Source organism: Rhagoletis pomonella, unplaced genomic scaffold (genome assembly GCF_013731165.1).
Source record: "Rhagoletis pomonella isolate Grant_MI unplaced genomic scaffold, Rhpom_1.0 Rhpom_scaffold_00006, whole genome shotgun sequence".
In the NCBI taxonomy this organism is placed as follows: Eukaryota; Metazoa; Arthropoda; class Insecta; order Diptera; family Tephritidae; genus Rhagoletis; species Rhagoletis pomonella.
This window is the reverse complement of record NW_023458560.1, coordinates 41287878-41313977: the sequence shown is the minus strand read 5'-3', so window position 1 is coordinate 41313977 and position 26100 is coordinate 41287878.

Below are 26100 nucleotides of genomic sequence, written 5' to 3'. Positions count from 1 at the left end.
AAAAAAAAAACATACAACAACATCGAGGCACAACCACCAACTAAAACCACATATTTTACATGTCTATACATAAATAAATATTTTTACATCAGTTAGCTTAAAATGTTTTCAAGTATGTATGCTTTACATGCGATAGTGTCGTATGGCAGCTGGCTAAACAAAAAAAAAAAAAATCTAGCTAAAAATAAATGGCATTCAATATTGCCAAAGCTGCGGCAAACTACTTACTACGTACGCACATATGTAATGGCGTAGCTGCAGAAAACCAGTAATCGCTAGTATGAGCATGTAATTTTCACATACAGAAAGGAAGAAAACATAAAAAAAAACAATGTAAAATATTTAACACTTAGCACAAACTCACTAACATACACACACACACACATTCATGTTTGTATACGTACATATGTATGCATGTGTAGGCATTTATTGCCGCCAACAAACAGGAATCTAAAAAGACTGCCCGGGTAAATCATCGAAGCAGCGGCTCAGCGGTGAACAGCAAGTCGGCAACAGGTGTCAGAGATGCCCGCAAGCATATTGCATTTGGCAGGCAGCAAGTGCAGCAGCAGCACCAACAACAATATTAACACTAAAAACGCTAACTGCTATTAAAAGCGAGTTTAATTTGCGACACAATGTGGCATCGTGGCATAAACCTCTAGGAAGTCAATTCGGTAGCGATTATCGGTGGCAACAATAACGACGAGGGGTAAAGATGTTAGGATTGGGTGTAAAGCAAACGCTATGAACAGATATTGACAGTGAAAACTCGTTTTTTTTTCTTTTAGAAATGAATCTAAAAAAAAGAACTTCAAGTTGTCAGGAAAATAGCAGGTACCGAGCATGCGTACAAAAAGTAATGTCAAGAACGTTCACGCAAAATAAGCAAACCGAAACAAAAGTATTAAGAACAGTTTGAACGGAATAAAATGAAAACAAAAGGTTCGGGAACGTTTCCATTGCGAACAAAATAAGAACGAAAGTGTCGAGAAACGTAGTCACGGAGGATCAAATAAGAACAAAAGTCTGGGAAGCATTCTATTAGAGAACAAATCGAGAGCAAAAGTTCTGATAGCTTAAAGTTACGAGAGAATCGAAAAATTCGTTGTCTGCAATGTGAACGTGTTTGGTATTTTTGGAAAGGTAATTTATCCATTAAAAAGAATTAGATACAAATTTACCTATAAAATGAATGATATGCCGGCAGGAAGCCACTAAAGTCGACAAATTTTATACTAAGAATATTAATAAGAGCATAGCCATGCGGAAGCTCTTCGCGGAAACAAATGTCAAAAATACATTGTGTGAAATAAAATGTTAGTTTGACATTTTTTATTTTCACATATATAAGTAGTAGAGAGCTACAGGATTAAAAATTTTGACATAAAATTAAACACAGGGTGACCCTGCGGTATACCAGCATTTTTTTATTAAAAATTAAAAAAAGGTAAAATTTATTGTAATGAATAAAAAATATATGTAAAAATATGTTATTTTTAATTATTTTATTAAATAGCACGGGTTTTTAGCTTTCGAAAGAAGAAATAAAAACCTGCTAATTTTTTGCACTTTTTGAAGTAATGAGTTTTTGCTAATGCATAAAATCGTGTTTTAAATTTTTTGTCAGTGCCATCATATCTGCACGAATTGTTCTGTTCTAAAGAGCTGCCACTTGTTAAAAAATTAAGTTTAAATTTTTTAAGAAGTTAAATGAATTACTAAGAGATGGGTATCTATTGAAATATGCATGAAAAGCGTTAACTACATGTAGAGGGTTGCCACCTGATAAAACCACCTGATAAAAAAGTCAAATACCATTGGAATTAAAGGAATTAGGTTATCGAAATAGATAGATATCTCCATATGTAAGAGGGGTTTAGGAAGCCTTTATCTTGAAAATACTACGAAGAGGGTTGCCACCTATTTGTAAAGTCAAATTTAGTTTAACTAAAATAATAATTTTGTCAAGCCAAAGGTTTACGACATCGTATTTGTTATTTTATTACAAATACATACATTGTCAATCAGTGACTTGTTCTGATTACATTCCTTTGAAATTACTGGACTCTAAATTAACTAAGGAATGTTTTTACTCTTCACTTATTTCATGCTTAATATGTCAAATTTTTTCTTTAGTCTGATACCCATATTGATATACATATTTCAGTTACCTTATCCCCTTAATTAAAGTGAATTTAATTTTTTAGACATGTGGCAACCATTGTGTGTATCGTTTAAAAATAAAACATTTTCAAATCCATTTAGATTGATACCCATATTGTAATTTCTAGCTCATTTAACTTATTAAATAATATTTATAAAATTGGTAACAGGAGGCAACCCGTTAAAAAAAAAAATTTACTGCGCTTCTACAGGCCAAGCCCTGTATTTGATACCGCACTTTTGAAAATGGAATACCTATGTAAATGCCACAAGAACGCAAATTTTTAACTTGAAACTGCAGTTACAGTGAAAGTATGAAATTTATCCAAAAACAAATTACATTTTTGAATTTAGCGTCCTCAATTTTGCTAAGAAGCGAATTTTTATTTAAATCCGTCCATAATTCTATTTTTTCCCAGATTTCATATGGAAGGGAAGCACTGTGGGGCGTCTGCGTGTTGGACTGTAAAATCGTTTCAGTGAGAACCATGATTGTTAATTGTAAGCCAGAGGAAAGCTGGATCATTTCAACTTCCAGATCTTATATCCTTAGACTTTAGTTCCCAAATTGTTGCTTAGACTTTTGTTCCCATTCAGTGCCGTACACCTTTGTTCCCATTTTGTTCTCTTAAAAATATTCCCGACAGTTACTTTGCGCACTTTGGCAACATTCCCCAGGGGTTTGTTCTTACATAATTCCCGTCGAGAACGGACAGTTTTGTTCTCACTTTCGTTCTTGTGGAAACAATCACGGAGGTTTTTTTCTCGTTTCGGTTTGGGTTTCAAGCGTTGTTCAGAACCAAACAACGAGAACGACATTTATTTTCGATCCCAGGAAAATAATAAAGAATGAAATGATTCTCGGGTCAGTCTTAATTTAGTCAATTTTGTTAGAACTTTGAACTTTAAAGACTTATTCAATTTTGTTGATGTGTCTTAGTCTTAGTTCTCGGTATGGGTAAATTTTGCGCTAACCCAGCAGAAAATTGTGTAACTGATTGTGTATTAGGGTGGTTTAAAATAAGTAAAGTGGGAATTTTAATGCTCTCACGCCCTGGGATTTTTCTGTATTGAAAAAATTTATATATATATATAATCCATTTTTTTATTTTCAAATCAAAAAATCTTTAGAGGTCGCTTAAAGCGCTTAAAGTTGTCCATGTATTTTATATAGGAAAAAATATTTTTTTTGCGGATCTATAAAATATGGTTACTATGAAAAAATGGTTAAATAAATAATTCGATATTATTATCGGGAATCTCCTGAAGAGAAACAGAGTTTTCCGGACGAAAAATATTGATTTTCAAGAATTCTATACCACTTCTACGAAAAATGTTTTTCCTTATATAAAATACATAATTTTCCATGTAGCACTTTGATGATTTCAAAATAAAAAAAGGGGTTTATTTTTTTCGGTATAGACACTCTTAAGGGGTGAGAGCATAAAAATTGCGACCTTACTTTACACATGCAATTCTGGACCGCCCTATTGTGTAGCCGAGCAGAAAATCTATAACTGCTATTTGTGAGTGGAAATGAACATTTCTGGACTAGTTCAGGGCTATTTCAGGACTAATTTAGGACTTTTTCGGCAAGTTCACGAGTTTTCTGCCAAGTCGCGCTAGTTCATCGGCCTTGCAGTTCCCCTCAATGTCGCAGTGTAGCGGAACCCATACCACCTTTGGGCGAAATGATTCAGCCATCTCGTTAGGAGACGTGCGGTATTTCAGGGCTACCATGGAGATTGTTGACCGCTTCGTAAAAGATTTGATTGCCGCTTGGCTGTCAGTGAAGAAGTGGATATCAGCTTGGGATAACATACCACACTTTACCAGTTTTGTGGCCCTGTCTACTGCCATAAGTTCCACCTGAAAAACACTACATTGGCCCGGAAATCACAAGCTGAGGGCGATTCCCCGGTGTTCGGAGTCACATCCCTCGAGCCTTGAGTCATCTGTGTATACATGTATGGACTCCTTACTCCTTAGAGCATCTCGTTTCCACTCTTCCCTTGAGGGTGCGAAGGCCATAAGCGCTGTAATGGCGGAGGGTTGGGAAGTGCAGATTCCACCAATCCGGGATGCTCCAAAATCTCCGTTAGTTTCTTACCATGTCCATAACTGGTATTTACCCACATATTTAGACTGTTCATACGAATTTCCGCAATGTTTGCGACCCGTCTGGTATGTAGGTCTACCGGAAGAAAGTTCGGTAGTACAAACAGTGGGCTTAGATTGTGGTGTTCCCATCGCACTAGGTATGAGTATGAGGTATGGACGCAAGCCTTTCATCTTTATCGATCTTTTTTAAGTTTACCTCTTTCCCAAGGGTGTCCTACCATAGCACTATACCGTGATAAATAATTGGCCCAACGACCGGTATATAGCAGTGTATTTATTATTTTGGGTTCCATCCCCCATCTTTTTCTTATTGATCTCCAGCAAGAGTATGGTGCTACTGTTGCTCTGCGCACTTTATCTGCAATATTGGGCCCCCAGTTTAGTTTCCTACCTATATGAGACCGAGACAGTTGGTATCCTCCTTAACTAAGTACGAGCTACGAAGTACTGCTATGAACCACAGAAGCTGCGAGATTACTCTTTTGGTCTCTTTTTTTGCATGTACTCGTACCTTCATCATTGAGGTATATAATTAGTATGGGTGCAATTATTTCTGCTGTATACTGTAGGTCAGCAGTAATGATTCCATCTGGTCCCAGTTGGACGCTACTATAATAATAATAATAATAGATTGGCGCTTACACATATGTTAGTGTTTGACCGAGCTTCTCCTCTGATTTGCGGCGTGCGCCTTGATGTTGTCACACAAAGCGAGGGACCTAAAGTTTTACGCCGACTCCGAACGGCGATTGTATTTTTATGAGAAGCTGTTTTTCATGGCAGAAATACACTCGGAGGTTTGCCATTGCCTGCCGAGGGGCGACCGCTGTTAGGAAAAAACCTTTTTTCTATGTATATTGGACGCTACTAATAGCACTTTTAATGATCTCCTCGGTTATAATGTTAGCAGGGAGGTCATAGTTGTTGCCTGCGAGTTAAGTGTTGGTGACATTACTGCGGAGGCAACCCAAAAAATTCGTTTGTATTAGAAGCTATAATGTTTTTTCGCTGCTAGCTCTCCAATCACAATCTTCTTTGATGAGGTAGCTAATATTGCTAGGACACGTTGATAGTATCTTACGTAGTCTGCTGGCCACTGAAGAGCTTTCTAATTTCTGACAGCAGTTTCTCCATGAGGAGCGCTTAGCGTCTCCGACCGCGTACTTGAATCGGCATTGCCAGTCTTTAAATTCACTCCAAGAGTTGGATCTCTTAGCTTCGTTGAATTTGGATCTACATTCCCTTCTGAGGCTCGCAATTTTAGTCGACCGCCATGGAGGGTTTGGTTTTCTACTTGTAGCCTTGGTCGCGCAGGCTATCTTTACTGTGGTTCCACGTTAATAAGAAGACCTTTGCAGGCTGGTTGGCTCAGCTTGCCTTGCGATTGCTACTGCACATTCATTCTTCATTATAGTTAACACTTTATATTCTAGAAGCCACATCTATCTACCTCATCTCTATGGTGCTACAAACATTGCTCAATGTTTTTTTTTTTTCGTTTCAATCAATAGTCCTACCTAAATATTTTTGATTCAAATTTGTTATAACTTAAAATAAACCAGTTATTCAAATACCGATTGAACACCGAGCAATGAAGAGTAGCCTGCAAAAAAAAAGCTTAAAGTTCATACATACATACATAAATACGTTTATTGATTGAGTTGCAAAATCACGACATTCAAAATAGACGACCACAAAAAACCACAACAGATGTAACCGACATTTTTGGAAATGTCTAAAGCCCCAATAAAAGAAATGAAATACCGACGATAACGACAACAACATAAACCAGAAAGTTTGTTACAACACAACAGCAGAGAACTTAGATAGATAGAGAAGGTGCAAATTTTTGGAACGTAAAATTGTTTGGCTGAAAAATAAATCCATGGAATATCACCACACCGCGATTAACATTTCAACAAGAGTTAACAGAGAAAAATGTAAATTTGTGTTATGATAATGTTATATTTGCTGCAAGTGTCTGGCTATGTGTTGCTAGGTTGCAGGTGAACGCAGAAATATATTCATGTGTATTTTTTATAAAATTAAATAAATTAATATAGTTAAATTATACTAAATGTACTTTTATATTAGTTAGAATTGCTGATTTGCATATCTGCATGACCATTTGTTAAATATAATTTATTCAGTAGTTAATATTGCTAAAAACTTAAAAAGCATCTTTTCAAGTTCGCTTCTTGTACGAGTATTATATTATGTAATTAGTAAAAATGCATGTTAATTAAAAAAAATTATAAAATTGGTTTTTTCACATACTCACTTTAAAGATGGACGCATTAACAAAAAAATGTACAAAGCAATGCACTTGTTAACTTTTTGACTTTTACCGCAATACTCGTAGATATTATTGGTAAATAATAGTTCTGGAGTCAAATGCAAATCCATTTCCCAGGCATGCGCATATGGATGCTTATAGTATATACAGATGCGATCAACTAATTAGCAACGAAATTCAAAATGATATTGTTTGCAAATTATGTTTATTTATTTATTTTTAATAATTTCCTTTAAAATATAATTCAATCTATAACAGAAACCACAATAATAAAAGTTTAAAAGCTGCACAAATTGCAAAATAATAAATCAAACTCCAAAAAATTGTTATAAAAATTTCAAAACTTTAATTAGAATATTTAGAAAATTTTCGGGTATGCAGTATTGTAGTCCATTCAATTATAGCATAAGAAAGTCCAAGTTTCTAGGTGTTAAAAATTACCGTTGATTTTTTAAAATTTTTTTTGTGGAGGGTTGTTCGCATTTTCTTCCATATAACACATGAACAAAATTTTTTTTTTTTGTATGGGGAAAAAACAGCAACACCCCAACAAAAAAAATCTAGAAAATCAACGGTAATTCGTAGCCACTTGAAATTTGCACATTATAAGACTAAAATTGCAATGGCTAAAAAACTGTGTACTCAAAAAAATTCTAACACTTCCGAGAAAAAAGTTTGAAACTTTTACAAATTGTTAAACTTGGGTTTATATGGGGTTTGTTAGAGAAAGAACTGTATTTTAATTGAAAATAAAACTTAACTATAAACTTAAAAATAAAGAAATAAACATAAGTTGCACACAATATCACTTTGAAATGGCGTGCCGATACTGTATATGTACATGCTACATTAATTGACAACGTTTTTACATGCATATATAAGCACATACATATGTGCATATTGCTGCCTAAATAATACGCACATATATACATACATAATTACACGAATACTCAAATACAACAATAACTATTTCATTCATAAACGCATTCGCATATTTCTCAAGGCCAAGTAAATTCATTCATAAAAACAGCCGCAACACATCTCCCCTCAAATTCATCACCGTCAAGCGCAACTTTGTCAATCCGACACAAAAATTCTAAAATGTAAAATTGAAGAAATCTCGGGCAGCCAAGTGAAAAGTGGCAATTATTTCTCTATATCCAGTAAAATAAGTTATCTCGAATTTTGGTAATTTTTGGTAGTTTTTGACAAAACGCTCAATTTCTCTATTCCCTTCCAATATTTCAACCACTAACTGGTATTTTAAGGTGAAATTTTAATAAACATTAAATAAAAGTGTACGTTGTCTGCAGGAAAATACATTAATTTTTTTAATAAAATCAAAACTTCTAAAATAACAAACATATGTGGTTTTATCGGAAGTTCACAAATGTAACGTGGCAACTTAGCTAGTTTTCACATTTTTCGGTCCGAAATTGTAAAATTTTTGTCCATGACGCGTCACGATTTTTGTACAGGTGGGTCAATGTGCCTTGAATACCATTTGTATAAATGCAAAAAAATTATTTCATTTATTTTTTAATTTAAAAAATTTTTATACTTCAAACCGTTTATAAAAATATATTTACATATATGCACGGACGATTTTTAATATTTTTCATCCGTAAGCAAATCTTCTGTACCATAAAAGATTCAAACACATCAAAGTACAAGCAATGCAATGTTCAAGCTAGTGCTACTCCACTGTACATGTGTATATGAATGTATGCATGTATGCGTGTAAAAAATGTCAATTCCAGTTAGCTTTTAACCCATTTTAGCGGACATAGTTTTTTTGGTTTCAGCTGGTTGCAACTGTTAATGAAACACAATTTTTATTTTTAATCTCTATGAAAGTTACATGTATCGTCGAGAACATGGTTACATGTAGAATTTTAAATTAATTAATATTATTCTCCATATAAAATGTACGAGTATGGCTTTATTAAATGTAAACTTATGCGAAAATCTAAATATTTCGTCAACCAAGGGTTAATTTTGGTGGTGTCGTGGCAATTCGCAGAAATTTAATAATTTGTCTGTTGATGGTGGACGGCGAGGGGAAGACGAAAGCAGATCAATCGTACATATTTATGCACATATTTACATATATAAATGCACACATATTTATGCGCTTGTCTTTTTGGATGACTGAAAAATTTCATATATGTAGTGATTTAGAGATTGCCATTTCATTTTGGCGTCTCGCCGTTTGTCTTGGTTCAAATCCCGGACGGACCAAGTAATAATTTTGTTCTTGTTTTTTTTTTTTAATTCTCATATCCATATTCCATTTTAAATTTTACTATTAGCTTTGTTTAAAATAATATAAATGGATATGTAGGTACAAACGCATGCATAATTTCACATAATCGCTCAAATTTGCCAAAAGTTACTGAAAGCTTTATTGTAAATGTTTTCACTAAAATATTAGTTATTGGAATTAAAATTTTATGCGAATCCAATTTTTATTCCCATTTTTAGAAAGCGCAAGTATGTATATGTTCGTGTCACAAAAATTATTTCATAAGTAGTTAATTTTAAACACAAATATGTATGTACACTGGCAATCAAAAGTGAGTGCATCCTGTTTTTTGTTTAATATTTGCAATGTTTTTAAGTTAAATTTTTTGTTATTTTGGACGGGTTTTGCGGTTATATGCATATAACAAGTGCAATATAAAAAATAGCGCTATTTTTTTTTAAATTTGTTTGCAAACGGTCATGCGCATTTTATTCTACAAGAAATTCCCTTTTATTTGGTAAAAAGTGAAAAAAGCCGTCAGCAATAAATAATTATTAAAAATCAACCGGATTTTTTAGCCGCTTAAAACTTGATCTTGTTCCACTAGAATTAAAAAACCGATCTATCTGCGTACTCAAAATTTTTCTAAAAATTCAGATTAAGCAGGTCAAAATTTAGATGAGAATTCGTTGAATTTTTCTATGTTCTGTGTAAAGTTTGAAAGTTTGACTTAGGTAGTTTTAATTAAAGCATGAACCACATTTTTGTAAAAAAAAAATTATTGAAAATAATTGCAAATATTAAGCAAAAAACACCATGCACTCACTTTTGATTGCCAGTCTATGTATGTATGTACATATGTGTGTACACTTTATGCCAAACTATCATTATTATACCTTTCATGAGCATGAAATGGTATTATAACTTTGGTCCGATGTTTGTAAGTACCAGAATAAGAAGAGATAGACACATTAAAATGTATACTTAAATGATCACAACGTCGTGTGAGTGGATTTAGCCATGTCCGTCTGTCCGTCTGTTTGTATGCAATCTAGTCTCTCAGTTTTCGCGATATCCGGATGAAATTTGGCAGGTGGGTGTATTTTTATAATGTATTAATCATTTGTCGGAATCGGAAGAATCGGACCACTTTAACATATAGCTCCCATACAACTGATTGTTCAGATATGGGATTTTTCGCTATAACTTCTCCATTTATGCAGCTAGGAACATGAAATTTTGCAATACTTCCACCCATTATCATCAAAAGACTTACACTGAAAATTACAAAGATCGGGTCGCTATAACCTATATCCTCAATACAACTGATTGTTCAGATATGGGATTTTTCGTTATAACTCCTCCATTTATGCAGTTAGGAACATGACATTTCGTACTATTACTACTCATTATAAACAGAATACTTACAGGGAAAATGACAAAGATCGGGTCACTATAACATACAGCTCCCATACAACTGATTGTTCAGATATGAAATTGTTTGTTAAAACTCCTCAATTTATGCAGAAATGCATGAAATTTCGCAGTATTTTCATTAATTAACAAGAGAAATGAAAATTACAAAGATCGGGTCGTTAACCTATTGGCTCCATACAACATTGTTGAGATATGAGGTTTTCAAATAAAACTCCTTCATTTTAACAGCAAAAACCGGGACACCTTCTGTGCTATTTACTTATCAACCATATAAAGTCCACTGAGGAAATCAGCCAATTCGGTGCTCCATGAGGTATGTAACCCATAGCTATAATTGTTCGGATTTGAGTTTTTTTTTTTTAAAACCCCTTCATTTAGACGGCTAAAACAGTGAAATATTGTGAGCTACAGGTATAAGTTTTTTTACTTAACTCCTCCATTTAAGATGGTTAAGGTCCTATTATTTTGTACCTTGTCTAAGTTATGACAATCAATTCAAGAAGTCTAGGCTCGGGCGAAGTCGAACATTAAATACCGAAAACCACCGTTATGGTTTTACCCTTCTTTCAAACAACATCTATAGTATAATGAAATATACTTATGTATACAGTCATAAGTGGGTGGCACCACGACCATTTTCCAAATTCCATAATAAGCTTTTTCTTATTGAGAGATTATTGTTAGAATTAATTTTGAGTTAATAAGCGTATTTAGATTTCGAAATATCGTAGTTTCATACTTCTGAAATATACCGTTTTATACAAAAAGTGCGCGTAATTTTTGTCCGATTTCAAGCATTTTCAACGTCTTTCTTTTTTGTGTCAAGTACATTAATTATACCGAGTTTGATACAAATGGATTGAACAGTCACCTAGATACACATATGAGGTCACAAGTGGGCGTTATCGCGCCCATTTTCCAAAATTTTTTCTAAACGTATTACTTGCTAAATAATTATTGAAAATGTTTTACTAAGGCCAACATCTTTGCCAAATTTTATAGAAATTAGTGGAGGGGTTACCGAAATATGCACATGTAACCATAAGTGGCCGGGCCTACGCGGTTTATGTATTTTACCAAACTACCATTACATGGAATGTAAGCGTGGTTATTGTCTAATTTTGCTCATTTTCAATACTACCGCTCCTTAGCTCAAAATAAATACACGTACCAATTTCGTTAAGATATCTCAATTATTACTATATTTATAGTGTGCAAAGACGAACGGGCTGACGGACGGACAGACAGTTACAGCTTCATTGATTTCTTTTATTATTTAGAGTCCGATAAATGTGCTAAAAGTATTTCTTTTCGCGTATACAGAAGTAAAGGGAAATTTGGAATTTTATGAAAAGTTTAGCAGTCGCTACCAATCTAGAGGCCAGATACTGAAACTGCGGAACGCACACATGTGTGATTCCCTGTTACGAAGAAGTAGCTTAGAATGTTTAAATTCAAAACAATAACATTTCTCAAAAAACGGAACAAAATTCTTAAACACTTTGTCATTTAACCCGGTTCTTTTTTTGTTGAAAACTCATTGAATTACAAACAACTGTTTGTCCGCAGACCGAAGGCGTGATAGGTCTTTGTTATTTCCAAAATCTGTAAGGAAAGAATAGTAATTACAGCTGGTACATGCGCTGCTACCTGTTTGGTTCCCTTTGTTCATACATATGTGCACACATATGTGACTACCATTGTTCAAGACAATAGATCAGGGGAGACATTTCCATACTCTCAATAACACACTTTATCTAACAGTTGTTAAGGACGTATCGTCCATTATGACGGTGATTCATTTAGGTAACCTCCGGGACTAGTAGCTATAGATGCTTTCCTTCCACACCAGACAATGCTACTCGTATTTCGCTAAACGGCGGTCCCCATTGTCTCTACCTACTCTCTTTAAGAGGTTATTTCAGAAAATTCTTTATGAGAAAACACAGAATGGTTATTTTGAATTACTAAAATATAAGTATTCAGTTTAAATTTAGACTTCCAAGCGATATCTGGTTGATCTTAAAAATTAAATATTAAAACAAAATATTCATTAAATTCGAAATTTAAATATATTTACTACAAGTATTTATAAAAAAATGCCACGAGTATCTGCGCGATCACAAGAACAACGACGTCGTGAAGCTGTCATTCGGAGCCGCCAACACTATGAACGAAATTTATCGCAAAATAGGACAAAAAGCGCCAGTCTTATGGCTAACCTTCGGTCTTCAAATACCCTGTTTCGTCAAGTAGAAAGGGAAAATGATGCAGCATTGCACAGAGTAAGAAGGCGTCTACCAATGCGTAGAGTTATGGAACAAACCCAGGACACCATGGCGCACCGGTTAAGAAGGACTGTTCCACAATTAAGGGAAAATGAAGGCGTTCGCGACTCGGAAGCACGTGTACTACGACGACAAAATCCGGATTTGAGATGGGATGAACAAGCGCATAATACGATGGCGCATCGGTCAAGAAGTACTGTCCCGCAATTAAGGGAAATTGAACGGGTTCGCGACTCGGAAGCACGTCTACTACGAAGACAAAATCCGGAGTTGAGAAGGGACGAACAAGCCTAGACCACCATGGCGCACCGGTCAAGAAGGACTGTCGCGCAATTAAGGGAAACTGAACGGATTCGCGACGCGGAGGCACGTGCACTACGAAGGCAAAATCTGGAGTTGAGAAGGGACGAACAAGCCCAGAACACTATGTTGCACCGGTCAAGAAGGACTGTCCCGCAATTAAGGGAACTGAACGGGTTCGCGACACGGAGGCACGTGCACTACGAAGGCAAAATCTGGAGTTGAGAACAGATGAGCAAGCCCAGAACACCATTGGGCATAGGACCAGAAGGACTGTCCCAGTTTCAAGAGAAACTGAACGTATTCGTGATAGACTTGCGAGAACTGAAAGACGCTTAAACACTATTACGAGACGCCGGGAGCAGCTAAGAAATACTTCCCAAAGGAGAATAACTCGACAGCAAAATTTTAAATCGAAGAAGAGAAAACGAGAGGCAGCGTTTGAGGATTGCAGCGAACCTAGAAAATCTGTCTCCAGAAGCACTAGAAGAAGCTCGTAATACTCAGCACCAATTACGGTACTTGGCGCAATATGCGCAGTATGAAGCCAAAATAAAAGAAGGGCCTACTATGGTGTGCGTGTGTTGTGGTGGAACTTGGTTTCCCCACCAAACCAAAAAATTTAAAAAGTGTAACATTGCAACAAAGCACCCAAATCTCGACGTCAACACAATATTTTACTTGGAAAATGAATTTCCGAGCTTATCGGAAAAGTTCACATTTTGTCTGACATGTTACCGTCAAACAATGTCAGGGAAAATTCCAAATATATGTTTTGCGAATGGACTGCAGTTTGTAGACATACCAGATGCCTTGAAAAATTTAACATGCCTGGAAGAACGCCTCATATCTCCAAGGATTCCATTCATGAGAATTGTATCTCTTGGATACGAACGCCAATGTGCTATTAGAGGAGCAGTTGTAAATGTGCCTATATCAGTGGTCGAGACAGTGACCGCTCTTCCTCGCAGATTTGAAGACACTCACGTTGTCCAAGTTCTTCTGAAACGTCGCTTGGAGTATAATCATAGTTTTATAACGGAAACTATAAGGCCATCGAAAGTAATAGCAGCATTACAGTGCCTTATGACAACGGAACTATACCGCTTGCACAATATTCAGGCATCTGGAGAATGGTTGGCAGACGTTCGGAACCATGAATCAGTGCCTTTTATCACCGATCCGGCAGATGAGCATATCGTCAGAGAGTTGCAGACGCGCCATGAGATAAATGTTGGAATTGAGCTAATCGGAGAAGATGAGATTATTCCAGGTGGTCAAAAAACACTTTTGGATAACGAGCTCATCGAAAACCTTCCATTAGAGCGAGTAGCAATAGCCCCTGGAGAGGGCCGAATTCCTATCGATATAACAAGAGATGACGATGCAGAGGAATTGTCTTTTCCAACAATTTTTTGTGGCAAAAAAAGGCGAACGACGCTTAACTACAGCAAAATAGTGAGGCCAGAAGTTCGCAGATATGACCGACGATGTGCACGTGTTGATAATTTGCTCTGGAAATATAAATATTATGAGTTGCAGCACATTAAACATGCAATTTCTATTTGTTTGCGGAAAAAATCTGGAGCCTCAAACATCACCGCAGCAAATATGGTCGATACGAATTTTATTAGCAACTTAGTCCAACATGACGAGGGATACCACATCCTAAAGGTACTCAGGTCATCTCCTGCTCACTGGAAGGCAGAGAAAAAGAAGGTTTTAGCGATGATTCGTCAATTTGGGTTGCCATCGTTATTTATCACCCTGTCGGCTGCAGAGACAAAATGGACTGAATTGTTGGTTATTCTAACAAAACTTGTGGACAAAATGGATATTTCCGAAACTGAGAAGGCTCGGCTTATAAGGACAGATCCTGTAACCTGTTCACGGTACTTCGATTATCGTTTCCGACAAATGGTTAAGCTACTCAAAGATAAAATATTTGAGCCACATGTGCTTATTCATTATTACTGGAGGATTGAGTTCCAACACAGAGGTAGTCCTCACTGTCATGGAATGTACTGGATAAGTAACGCACCTACTCTGGAGACAGAAGGTGTTATAAATATTGACCCCATTGTGGAATTTGTCGACCAATTTATAACAACAACAATGGAAGCAATCCAGAGGTGCAGCAATTTATTGACTACCAAAGACATAGTCATGGTCGGGCTTGCTTGAGATATATAAGAGGTCAGCAAGTCTGTCGTTTCAACATGCCTTACCCACCAATGCCCCGAACTGAGGTATTATTACCTCTGGACGAAAACGAAGTAAGCGAACAACACCTGGCTCTGTTGCAAAAAATTAAAAATGTTTTAAGCCAACAGAATGATAATATGGAAGCAGAGAACTTGAGCAACTTTGAGGAATTCTTAATGCATCCAGACATTTCCACAACTTATGAGAATTACAAATTAGCGCTGCGTTCCAGTTTAAAGAAGCCTCAAATATTTCTACGAAGGAAATTTTCAGATAGACTGCTTAACGCATATAACAGCGACATTTTGCGTTTGCATAGAGCAAATATGGACATTCAGTTCATACTTGACGCCTATGCATGCTGCAGCTACATAATAAATTATATCAACAAATCTAATAGAGGGGTATCTCAGCTGTTAAGACAAGCCATGGATGAAATAAATGACGGAAATTTCACAATTAAGCACAAATTACAACACATAGGCAATAAATTTGTTAACGGATCGGAGGTGTCCGCCCAAGAAGCATCCTATAATATTTTGGGTATCCATCTTTCAGAAGCCAGCGAAGGAGAAATTTTTATTAATACGTCACACCCAGACAAAAGAGTCAGAATGGTGAAGCCGAAAAGTGATCTAGAAAGGCTTCCTGCTGATTCAACTGATATTTATGTACCGAACTTGCTGGATCATTATATTCAAAGGCCAAGTCGGCTAGGGCAACTCTGTCTTGCTGATTTTGCTGCATTGTACCGATTTTCAAAAACAAGAACAGTGTCTACACTTGAAAACGAGGACAATGAAGAAGTCGAACCTGTTGATGAAAATTCTGAAGCAAACGAGCTCCGGCTTCAATTAAATGATAGGAGCGGTTTCATCTGGAAGAGAAAGCGCCCTCTTATATTAAGGTGGAGACGTTTTAGTGTTGAATTTTCTCGATCAGACTACTTTCGGGAAATGGCTATGATATTTTATCCCTGGCGTAGCGAAGCAGCTGATTTAATCGATGCTGACATAGAATGAGTTTGTAATGACAACAAATCAATTATTGAAGAGAACAAGCAGAAATACGACAAGTTCTCAGAACGTGAGCTCGAAAATATTTTAGAGAACTTAAATCAGCAAACAGAAGAGGAAGATGTTCAGGTTGATGTTACCCCTTTCTTGGATGAAGAGTTTAGAGCACTAGCTGTTCCAGAAATCGGCAATGATGTAGACGTGTTTCAAAGCGATGAGCCACAGGACCCAAACTTGGAGGAGGTCAGGCTCATAAGACTACCTATACTTATTCAAGAAAATGAGCTGCTCTCAATTGTGCGCTCCTTGAACAGAAAACAGCGGGAATATTTTTATCATGTTCACCATAACATGAAGCTGAAGAGACACTTTTACGAATACGTCGGAGGCGGAGCTGGAGTAGGAAAAAGCCGATTAATTTCCGCCAGTAGGAGACAGATGGATTTTCTCCCCAAACCAATTGGATCCATATAGCGCAATTACTGGCACACCACTTTGGGATTTGTTCCTCTTCTTCGAACTCACCGAAATAATGCGCCAAAGAGAAGATCAGGCATTTGCCGTTGCTCTCAACAACATGTCCGAAGGAAATATGACATCTGATGATATCGAGCTCATTAAAGCAAGATAAACCAGTTTTAACGAGATAGCCAACGACTGTATTCATCTTTTTTATTCCAACGCGGATGTATCTCTATATAATACTGCAAGGTTGGCTAAAATCGCCACAGAAGAGTTTATCTCTACAGCGAAAGACAGTGTGAAGGCGAACTCTCTTTCGGAGCGAAGTAAAACGGTTATATTGAATGCCATTAAGAATTTTAAAATATCGGAGACACAAGGAATGTGCTACGGTTTACAACTGAAAACCTCTGCAAAATACATGATTACGGTCAACATTAATACTGCAGATGGTTTGGTAAATGGAGCTACGGGCCGACTAATGCAAATTGACCATCGAGGCCCCGAACGGACACCAGTAATTCTTTGGATGCACTTTTCCGAGCCAGGAATTGGAGTAATGGCACGTTCCAAAAAGCCTCACCCCCACGAATCGAACTGGACACCAATTGAAAAAGTAGTGCGCACCTTCAAATATAGAAGAAACGAACAAGTCTCGATAGAAAGAAGGCAGTTCCCTATAATACCAGCAGAGGCAATAACAATACACAAAAGCCAAGGAGCAACTTACAGATTGGTTGCTATTCATACTAAGAAGGGAATGAGCCGATCAGCTTTGTACGTCGGATGCAGTAGAGCAACAAGTGCTTCAGGACTATTTATTGTAGGTAATTTTATTCCACCTAGACCTTTTGGAGGCAACGAAGTAGTCCAAGCACAGCTGAATATACTTCGGACATTAAAAAAATTAGAGACGCACTACAAATTTGCAACTGAGCGCCCAGATAACACTCTTCTATTGTACTATCAAAACATAAGAAGCTTAAGAAAGCATATCGATGACATTAGAAGTGACCACCTTATTTGTTCAGCGGATATCATTTGTTTTGCCGAGACTTGGACAAAGCCGCTCACGGAATGGAGTAATAATTTACTGCAAAACTGGTCATGAAAGTTGCTTAACCACAAGTTTCATTAAAAGTCATCATGTAGCCGGAAAAGTGTATCAGTTTCTGGCGATATCAAAACCAGACTTGGCAATCGCTGTAGTATACAGAAATCCATCTTTTTCATTACCAGCATTTAGAAGAATATTGGAAGAAGATATAAAGGAGCTGAGTAATAGAAGTAATGGAGAATTAATAGTTGTTGGAGACTTTAATGTCTGTCGCATTACGACAAATGATGTTCTTGGAACGCGCTTGAGCCAACTAGGATTGCATTCCTTACTGGAACATCTTCCTACTACAAAGCAACAAACCGCGATTGATTGGTTATTGGCAAGTTTTTCTGCAGACAGAACAAGGGCGATAACATATGAAACCTCATTCAGCGACCATGACGGGATATTTTTTAGTGTTGGCGATTAATGTTATTATATTTTCACATGTACCACATACGTTTGTATTTAAACACTTTGTTGTAGAACACCTTAATTAACTTTATCATAAGTCTTTTTGTTTTATTTAATGTATTTGAAATTTAAAAGTAGTAGATAAAAATTAAATAAAGAATAAAATAACAAGTAAGAAAGTCTAAGCTCGGGTGGAGCCGAACATTAAATACCCGGCGCAAGTATTAAATATATGTTTTTCACCTTTCCGAAAGCTACCGCTAGATGGTAAGCCGTGGTGTATCAATTTTGCGTAAATTAGCGTCCTTAAATTTCGAAATATTGCAGTTTAAAGCATTTCTGAAAATTACCGCTATATGAAAAGCGGCTGTAAATTTAGTCCGATTTCAATTATTTTCAACATTTTGCTTTTATGTGGCAAGCACAATAACCATACCGAGTTTGGTACAAATTGCTATAACGGTTACCGAGATACATATATGTAATCATAAGTGGGCGGTGCCACGCTCATTTTCCAAAATTTTATCATAAACGTCTTTCTTGGTAAAGAATTGTTGCAAGCATCAATTTTGAATAAATTTGCTTTAATAATTACTGATTTATCGAAGATTTTGTATTTTTCTAAATTACCGTTATATGGGATGTAGGCGTGGTTATCGTCCGATTTTAAAAATGGTCGGCCATTTGGTATGCTGTGCTAAGGCCAACAACTGTGCCAAGTTTGGAAGAAATTGGTGCAGCGGTTACCAAGATGTACACATGTAACCATAAATGGGGCGTGGCTACGCCCATTTTCCAAAAATGTATAATATTATTATTTTTCGTCTAAAAGTTATTGTAAATATCAATTTTGAGTGAATAATCTTCAGTAGTTACTAAAATATCGCAGTTTTCGTATTTCTGAAAATTACCGTTATATGGGAAGTGGTCGTGGTTACAGTCCGACTTAGCCCATTTTCAATACCAACCTACCTTGGATAAATGGAAACCTACATACCAAATTTCGTTGAGATATCTTAATTTTTGCTCGAGTTATCGTGTACACCGACGGACGGACAGACAGACATGGTTTAATCGACCTCTCTATTCATTCTGAGCATTTATGTATACATTTGTCTATATCTATCTCGATTTGTTTTGGCTGTTACAAACAAGCGTTATGTGAACAAAGTTAATATGCCCTTGTGCACAAGTGCGCTCGGGTATAAAAATTAACTGAACACATAAGGAAATTTGTATGTACGATGTAAATATTTATTAGATATTTATAAAAAAATAAATAGTATTTTCATATTGAATATTTTTCCGCTGAAAATTTAGTAAGAAGTAGTAGATGAAAGACAGCTTTTTTATTTTCATGAAAGGTATGACAGCCCCTTTTTACTTGTTTTAAATTGTATTTGCATCTTCATAAAAGGAGAACAAGATAAACAATTTAACAAAAATTACAAATTAATGAAAATTATGTGAAGATTTACCATATTTTGGTTTATTTGCTCGTAAAGAACATCACATTTCATGTTGCTCAACATTGTATTATGTTATCAACATTAAATTCAACAGAATTTCTACATTCCGACTTGAACTTTTCTAACGGTGTTAATTTTTCGTCCGCGAATAGTTCTGCTTTCAGTTTGCACCTTCTCTATCTATCTAAGTTCTCTGACACCGCACACACCGATATTTGCACAAACATTAGAAACATGTCAGCACAAAAAAAAAACCAAAATCTACCTGGCTCCCCACAATATAATCTCGCACACTTTCTCACCACTTCTCCTGCTACTAACTACACAGAGAGCGATCGCAATCATTTCGATCTTAAATTGCTGTCGTTAAAGCATTGCTGCAACATCATCATCATCAGCAGGAGTTGCAGCATCGTTAGCCACCGCTGTGGCCGGCCGCTGCAACAACTCTACCAGCTTTACGAAAAATGTTGCTACCGTTTTATGTTTGACACTATCACATTTCCATGCAAATTAAGTCGATCCCGTCTCTGCCACTGGTCTCGACGACAGCATCGTTTGCCAATTGAGTTGCCAAGTTGTTGAGGTTGTCGCAGTAAGTTATTGTTGTTGTTATTGTTGAATTGACCGACACGTGGTCAAGAAAGTAGTAGGCAAAAATGTGAGAGGAATAGTAGGTTGGAATGCAACTCATGTGTGCATATCTACGTATGTATGTGCATTAGGGTGGTCCAAAAAACTTTTAAAATGTTAAGCTCTCCCCCCTAGAACTTTTCTGAATGTCAATATGAATGTTTTGTTAAAAAAAATTATATTTAGAACTGCCTCAAAGCCCATGAAGTTTTCCATATAAGTATTTTATATGGGGAAAAAACACTTCTTCTTGGAAATCAATATGGTTTTCGATCGAAAAACTTTGTTTCTCTTCAAGATACTTCCAATAATAATACCCAATTTTTTATTTTATAATTTTTTTATAATAATCATTTTTTATGGGTTCTCCCATTGCATTTTTCGGAGTGCAAATTAAAATTTTTAGCATTTTATTCGTTGACAATGTTACGCTACTTCAAACTTCCACTTTATTATACCAAAATTTAATGGGTTAGAAAACTGCATACTCAAAATATTTAAATAATAGGCTCGAAATTTTGTTGATACTTTGTTGAATTTTTGTACAAAGTTTGAAATTCGAGCTATACCTAGTTTCATAAAAAAAGATTAAATAAACAAAAGCAAAATAAACAAAACTTGTTACAATGTTGCGTAATTATTTGTTGCAAAAGAAAAATAGCCACGGAAATTTCAAAGTTTAAAAAACATTTTCATACAAAATTTTTACCAGCTATAAGTCAGCGAATTTATGAGTTATTAAGAATATGTCAAATTTAAGAGATTTCAAGGTAAAAAAATTTAAACCCTTAAAAGTTGACTTAAATTATGAAACATCAAAACTGATTCAGCATGGCTTTAATAAGGCTCGGAAAAGCTGGTTGCTTAACAGACTCGGCATCTGAATTTTTTTTACACCTTCCTTCCAAGAGTGATTAGAAGAGTCGAATAGCTGTTAGGAGGGAAAGGGTTAAGGCAGTGACCTCACTGATGTTGCGTTAAAAATTGTGTGTTAATGGCGGAGGTTCTGATAGGACACTATCTATTCAACATTCACGTGGCATAACCAAATATCCAATTTGTCACATTTTATATGTCTGTTTATAATAAGTGAAACGTTTCTAGTTGCTTAAGAGGAGGAGTTATAATTCGAAATTTCATATCTGAACAATCAGTTGTATGGTAGTTATATATCAACGGTGGGCAATTGCGGCTCTTTGAGCCAAATGAGGCTCTTTGCTTAGCAAAGTGTGGCTGCTTTTATTTTCAATTTGCTTAGAACATTTTGGCTCTTTTTACATTTGAAAATACATATTTCTTTGCTGGATATTCTCTTCCATTGTGTTGTTTTTTTATTTTATCCTTTTTATATACACATAGGCAAAATGAGATCGAACATTACCTGCAATTTGGAGAATGTAAATTGCCTTTCTGACTTAATGTCCTTTACCGATGAGATGGAACACTTGCAATACTTGAATTTGTCTCTACAAGGAAGGAGGAAGAATAAAAATGTTTTTGGTTTGTCGCAAATTATTTTAAGTTTTGAAGCTAAACTACGTCTTTTTATTCATGATCTCAAAAAAATAATATTTCATCATTTTCCATGGCTAGAAAAAATATTGCACATGATTTAAGAGCAGCTTTTGAAAAAAGATTTGCCGATTTGAAATTATTTAAATGTACGTTTGCATACTTCATAAACCCTTTTTTATGTAACACAATTGGGGACGAATTTACAATATCCTAAATATCCCAAATAAATTAAGAAAAGCGAAAGCAGAAAAGTTGAAGTTTTTTGGAATTAAAGAAAACAGCTACGTGCCGTATATTTTAAATTTTTTGTACAACGTATAACTGAGTCTTTGTACTCTACAATGAAATTCGTAAAGTCAAAATACTGTTCACAATTAGTTGTATTCGCGTGCCTGTTACATATTGAAACTTATCAAAAACTATCAGTTTTTGCGATCGCATACGCAAAAAACTTGCAATGAAGGGGAAATTGAGAAAGCAAAGTGTCGTTTCATTTTGAGGGGAAGCTGTTAGTTTCTGCTGGAAAATTTTTTGCCAACAGCAATTTACCAACAAGAAAACAGCTGGTTGGAATTTACGCAAATCTCTAAATTGAATTTGATGGTTTGGAAGTTAAAATAGTAAAATGCGACTAATTAAACTTGTAAGAGGGAAGTAATTTTTCGTTTTGTCAGTGAACTGTGTCAGGATAAGACGTCGGGATTTGTTTTCTTACGTTGTCAATTTTATACTTTTCAATGTAAACAAAATTTGAATCAGCTGTTCGTCAAACTTGCAAGTTTCTGCAAATTTTCTGTTAGCGTACTATTTTGGATATATTTGTCTTGTGGGAGAACAGATGACATTTCGCCGGAACTTTGCTGTTGGACATTTTTTACTGGAGATTTTGAACGAACGTACCTATTGACTAACCAACATTTAACATAACGGTTACGAACGGCTTTAATTGACGTAAAACCATATTTTAAAAATTTGGCCAGAGACATCTTTTGAATTTTCTTTAACATCTATCACGTACATTAGAATAATAATAAAATTAATGTTTTTCATTTCTAATAATAATTTTATGTAAAAATAAATCTTTTTTTGTGTGGCTCTTTGTAGCATTTAGAATTTACATGTGGCTCTTTTCGACCTCGGCCTTGCCCAGCCGCTATTATATATTGTACATAGTAGTTCGATTTTGTCGATTCCAACAAATGATTAATACATAATAAAAAGTCATTCGCGTAGCAAATTTAAGTCGGATGTTTCGAAAACTGTGGCACGAGTTTGGGTTCAAACGGGCATACAGACTGACCCGGAAAACCTCCTTAGCCCGCCGTTCTGATAATTTTGGTATACTTTTAGCTCTATCTAATCTTTTTCTGATACTTCAAATATTGGAACAGAGTTGTAATATCATTTCATGCTCACGAAAAGTACAATTACATACACCTTCGACCTTTACCTATGCCTTAACTTTTATTTAGCTGTAGTTTAATTGAGGTCCTAAAACACTAACAGCACAATTTCGGCTACGATAGTCGTAAACATTTTTTAGGACAATTGAAAGACAGTAGGCAAGATAGTTTGAAAGATTTTGTTTATTTTGACACGAAAGTCTTACCAAAAACGCTTCCAAGCCAACTTTCATAGTGACCAAAAACACATGCATATCATTTTGCTCGCGCTGCTCCGACAATCGCAATGGCCGGGTGAACGAAGCACTGGAGTACCTAGGGATGGCAACGATTAATCATTTGATTAAATCTATCGACTATTTTTGCCCAGTTTACGATTTAATTGTATCGTAGTTTTGTGTAATCGATTAATTGTAAATTGCGGAATATCATCGACGCTTGGGAGGATATGAAAACGGTTTGCCCAAAAATTTACGGACTTTCGAAAAATACTGTTATTTAGTTGGTACCTCGCTGCCTGCTCAGCGCCGTTTTTCAAAAGCTGGTGCTACAGCCACCAAGAAACCCAACCGCTTAATGACAAAACGGTTATAAATTTTTTGTGTTTGCAAACATGGTTAAATAGTAAGTAATTATCGCCGCTAAAAATACTCGCTTTATTTTATTTAAGAATTTGAAATTTTTTATGGAAACATGTTTTTGTGAATACTTACTGTAAAAAATTGCTTTTCAAAATTCGATTAAGCAATTATTTCTCAGTAATTGCAATTATTTTTTGTGGCCTGTGATTAATCATATAATTAATTAATCGATTATTTTATTTTTTTGCCATCCCTAGGCGAGCCATCGAGCGATCCAAGACCCGAATTTTAGTTTTTTCTTTTTTAGTTTAAATTTCTTTAAATTTTTAGTTGTTATTGCTAAAAAAAATTATATGTATAGATATACATACTTTTTATTGTTATTTGATTTTTATTAACTTATTTTATGTATGTTTTCCTTTTTAATTTAATTTCTCTCTTCTTTTTTTCTTACATTTTCTCGAAATTTTAAATTTTATTTTTTTAAAACAATTTTTTTTTTAATTTAATTCATAGGAACTTATTTCGTTTTATTTAGTTTCAATTATTATTTTACCTTTTCATTACATTTATTTTTTTTTATTTTTTTTTAACTGTATAATTTTTTAATTTCATTTAATTTTTAGAAACTTATTTTATGTATTTTTTTAATTTCTTTTTCAATAACATTTTTTTATTAAGATCTTATTCAGCCTTATCCTGAGTCTCACCCGAAATTTTTTCATCCACCCATAGTGAATACACACAATCGAAAAGTGAAAAGTGAGCGATTTCGAGCTCCAATCCAACTCATGATAAGACTGATTGTTTTAAAACTACATAATGAAAATTTTTTTAAACTAAAGAATGTACACGAAAAAAACTGGTCGCACATAACCAATCATAGCTCGGTTAATCATAACATTAAAATAAAAATCGGTAGACACTTAAAAAGCTGGAAGCATTTTCCACCTTACTGCATCATTTCTTTTTAGTAACAAAAATCAGTGTAGAAACGAGGACCAAGAAAGAAATCGATCGCGAGTTAATATTGCGCAAAAAGCTGGAAAATCCCAGCATGTTCCATAACGACATCGCAAAAAACCTAAAATTTCCAAAGTCTACCGTTACTTATGTGCTTAAAAAATGAATGTTTATCTTTAAAAAGGAACCCTGGTAGTGGGAGAAAAAAGGATTTGCTTGCGCAATTAAGGCAAAGGAAGTGTTATCTGCTTTTAAGAAAAATCCTGGACTTTCGGTAAGAGATGTCGGCAAAAACTTAAACATGTCGTCTTCGTATATACAAAAAGTACGCAAAACAGCAGGACTACGTTCTTACAAAGTGAATGCAGCACCTAATCGGAATGGTAAGCAAAATTTGTTGGCGAAACAACGGGCTCGGAAATTGTACGACAGTCTCATACAAAAATTTGGCTGTATTGTTATGGATGACGAATCGTACGTAAAAGCCGATTTTAAACAAATCCGGGGCGGCGAATTTCACACAGCAAATAAAAGAGGCAATGTTGCAGATAAATATAAAAACAAAAAGTTTGACAAATTTCCCAAAAAGTTTCTCATTTGGCAGGCAATTTGCCAATGCGGCTTCAAAAGTGATCCTTTTGTAAGCACTGGTACAATTAACCAAGAAATTTATGTTAAGGAGTGTCTGCAAAAGCGACTTTTACCTCTTATACGGCTTCATAAAGATCCAGTGCTTTTTTGGCCTGATCTCGCGATATGTCATTACGAAAAAATGGCTTTAGGATGGTAACATAGAAAAGTGTATTTTGTAGCAAAAGAGGTGAATCCACCTAATTGTCCAGAGCATCGGCCGATCGAAACCTACTGGGCCGTTATGAAATCCAAACTTCTTAAGACCCACAAAGCTGTAAAAAACGCACAACAATTCAAATATAAATGGCAGCTGGTTTCCAAGGAAATCACTGAAACTTCTGTGCAAGGGCTAATGAAGGACATAAAGTCAAAATTGCGATCGTTTGCTTATTACAGGAGAATTAACTCTTTTTTAACGAATTTCAATAAAACTAAGTTTAGATGTAAATATATGTAAATATCGTTGACTTCCATTAATATATTTATGTTTTAGAACGTTTTAACTGCGACCAGTTTTTTTCGTGTACATTCTTTAATTTAATCCTTAGATTCTATTGTTTTAAAAACAAAAACAAGTTGTTTAAATTTCATTTAATTTGTAGGAATTTATTTTATTTTTTATTTCAATTTAATATATTGAAACTAGTTTAGTTTTTTCTGTTTTAGTTACATTTCTTAAATTTAATTTTCAAGTTTTATTCTTTAAAAAAAACTCATTTCATTTAATTTTTTGGAACTTATTTTATTTTTATACCCGAGCGCACTTGTGCACAAATGTATATTAATTTTGTTCACATAACGGTTGTTTGTAACAGCCAAAACGAATCGAGATAGATATAGACAAATGTATACAA